Source organism: Tamandua tetradactyla, chromosome 3 (genome assembly GCF_023851605.1).
Source record: "Tamandua tetradactyla isolate mTamTet1 chromosome 3, mTamTet1.pri, whole genome shotgun sequence".
Classification (NCBI taxonomy): domain Eukaryota; kingdom Metazoa; phylum Chordata; class Mammalia; order Pilosa; family Myrmecophagidae; genus Tamandua; species Tamandua tetradactyla.
In genome coordinates this window covers 115436992-115440503 of record NC_135329.1, presented here as the reverse complement: position 1 = coordinate 115440503, position 3512 = coordinate 115436992, and the positions used below count along the sequence as shown (strand labels likewise).

At 28.7% G+C, this 3512-nt stretch overlaps 1 non-coding gene across 1 annotated transcript; it reads left to right on the top strand.

Moving 5' to 3' along the window:
• Nucleotides 1-3091: 3091 nt before the first annotated feature.
• LOC143678385 (U6 spliceosomal RNA) lies at nucleotides 3092-3198 on the top strand. Its single transcript, XR_013173197.1, has one exon. It is a non-coding gene; the product is annotated as a U6 spliceosomal RNA (small nuclear RNA).
• Nucleotides 3199-3512: the final 314 nt, after the last annotated feature.

Below are 3512 nucleotides of genomic sequence, written 5' to 3'. Positions count from 1 at the left end.
AGTCAAGAATATGGTAAATTTAATATTGTACACATAATGCCAACCTAATGTTAATTGTATAAAACATAGATGGTGTCTCCTGTCTACGGTTAAAAGTAAAGATAAAATTGAAATATTGGATCCCAATAATATAAGAAACAGTAAGGGTGTGTTTTAATTGAAAAGTAATTCTAACTACCTATATTAATTAGAATGAGAGTACAAATATTTGCTCAATTTTTTAGTTTAATTCACATGCTAATATTTTCTAGAGTAGCCATCAAGAAAAAGAAAAGTATAATTTCCAAAATAGTACAAAGGAAAAAAGGAGAATGGATTAGTGATGAGGGGAATCTTAATCAATCTAAAACAAGTTAAGGAAAACACCTAAAACACTGGCAAAATGAAAAATTAGAGGAAGTTCTTAACAGAATACCAGAATTAATCCAAATATTTCAGTGATCACATCAATTTAAAAATCCAGGAATTATCATACTGATATTTAAAAAAGCTTTATTAATTTATGTTAAAATAAAAGCACTACTGTTTTGTGAAATGAAAGTACAAAAAGACTAAATATGAAAGTCTATAAAAATCTCTGTACAAGATAGCAGTAAGAAAACTTGTACTTATATTAGTATCAGATTAAATTTGTTAGGAAATTAAGACAATTCTAAATCTGTGTACACATAAAACACAACTTCACAAATGGACAAAACTACAAGGAAAATCAACAATTTTACTATCAGATTGGAATTTTTAAACACATCACTTTCAGTAATTGATAGACCCAAAAGAAAATAAAAGGCAGTAAGAAGTGCCACATCATTACAATTTTGACGGAATGATCATATACAAAACATTAACCCAAGATACATTTTTATCAAACCCACCCACATAAAAATATTTTTGAAAATTGAAGTTGCATTTAAGATTATTGATGATTTAAAACAACAAAAACAAATAATTGTGGGGTTTATAAAATACATGAAGTAAAATGTATGAAAACAAGAGCAGAAAGAGGGGATGGGGTAGGCATATCTACGTATAAATTTCCATTCTACATGAATTGGCATAATATCCCTTGAAGGTAGCCTGTGAAATGTTTAGGATGTGTATTGTAACTCTAGAGCCATTATTAGAGAATAAAAAGAAGGAAGCAAAGCTAAGAAGTGGAGATGAAATGTAATCCTCAATAATACTCATTTCAAAATAAGGGAGAAAAAAGGAAAACAAGAACAAAATACAAATGGGACAAATAGTAAACAGACAATAAGATAATAAATTTGAACCTAATCATATTGATAACTATAAATACCATAATTAAAGACGAAGATTAAAAAATGGGAAAATTAACAACTAATTATATGCTGTTTCCGATACACATGTTTTAATCAAGAGAACATATATAGGTTAGACAAAAATGAATGGAAACATTATAGCGTTCAAGCTCTAAGTATAGGAAAGGTATAGTGACCATATAAATAGCATATTAGAAGACACTTCAGGGCCAGGATTAATATCAGAGATAAAAAGAGTTATCATAATGATAAATGTATGCATGTACGTATATATGCATATATGTATGTAAGTATGTATTAATAGAGATTCAAAATAAATGATTCAATGACTGGTCAAAAATAAAGAATAAATAGGAACAAACATATTTAGAGATTTCAACACTTTTGCCTCAGTAATTAACAGTCTGAATAAAAACTCAGTAAGGAATAGGAAGACATGAACAATATAAAAAAATCACTTCATTTATTGACATTTAAAAAGCACCACTAACTCCACCATCAATAGCAGAACGCATATTATTTTCAAGTGCACATGGAACATTCAGCAAGATAATCTATATGATAAGCCATAAAAACAAATTTTAGTAAATGTAGTATGATTTATATTGTACGGAGTTGAGTATAGAGACTACACAATTTCCTCAAAGAATACAAAGAGGGAGGAAATGCCTTTTCTTACTATTTCTAGTGACTATTGTGCTGGAACTTCAGCCTGTGCATTAAGATAAGAAAAAACATAAAACGTTGAAGCAGAGACATAAAACTACATTTATTTGGAGAAGATATGATCTTTTATGTACAAAACCCTAAGGAATCTAGTGGTAAAAATGTCACTAGGACCAACAATTTTTCAAGTTCACCAGATACAAGGACATTATACAAAATATCTATTTTATTTCTATAATCTGTAAACGAACAATTGGAAAACTAACTTTTAGAAAGGAATGGTAATTGTACTAGTAACAAAGTATGAAATGTTTAGTGGCAAACAACAAAATTTATGAAAACATTTATTTCACACAAACTATTAAAAGAATAAATGTTCATGCATTAGAAGAATAAATGTTGTTAAGATGCTAATTCTCTCCAAATTGTTCTACAGATACAATGCAATCCCAATAAAAATCCCAACAGGCTTGTGTGCATGTGTATGTGTGTGTAAATTGAGAAGCTGATTCTAAAAGAAAAGGGCAGTGGATAGCTAAAACAATTTTGAAAAGAGTACAATTCTGGAAGACATACTAGTCTGATTTTAAATCTTACTAAATTGCTCAGATAATCAAAATAATGTGATATTGGCAGTGGATATTTATAAATGGAATCAATGGACCATAATATTTCTAGGGTCAATTTTGTGAGGTAACTCAATGAAGAAAACACAATTTTTTTCAAAAAATGTTGATGGCAATCTGGATGTCCAAGTGAAAAATAAATCTCAGCTTTTTTTTTTCTATCTCATACGCAATAACTCAGAATGAGCCACAGAACTAAAGGTACAAGCTAAAATCTGTAGAAAACCTGGGAGAAAAATATCTTCAACACCTCGTAGAAAGCAAATATTTTTTTATTTTTTTATTTTTTTTGGCTTTTTAAAATATATATATATTTTTTTATTAACGGAAAAAAAGAAATTAACACAACATTTAGAAATCATACCATTCTACATATGTACTCAGTAATTCTTAACATCATCACATAGATCCGTATCTCACACCTTATACAAAAGCAAATATTTTTTTAAAAGAAAATCCCACTAACCATAAATGAAAAAATAATGGTAAACTAGACTTACAAAATTAAAAAAAAAAAAAGTGCTTGCTTCGGCGGCACATATACTAAAATTGGAACAATACAGAGAAGATTAGCATGGCCCCTGCCCAAGGATGACACGCAAATTCGTGAAGCGTTCCATATTTAAAAAAAAAAAAAATTGTACTTTAAAAAAATAGTAAGAAACTAAAAAAAGCCATAACCAGAGAAATATATTCACAGTGCGTGTATCTGGCAAAGTTTTGTATTTAGAATATTTGAAGAAGACAAAGAACTCTATTATATAAAGGGCAAAAAAGGAGATACAAAGGAGAAATACAAAGGCCTAAAAGCACATAGAACCATGCTAAACATGTCCTTTGGGAATTGCAAATTTAAATCAAAGTGAGAAAACACTACATACCCCAAAGAATGCAAAAACAAACAAATTTAATTTTTTTTTTAAAAGGAGGAATATATACA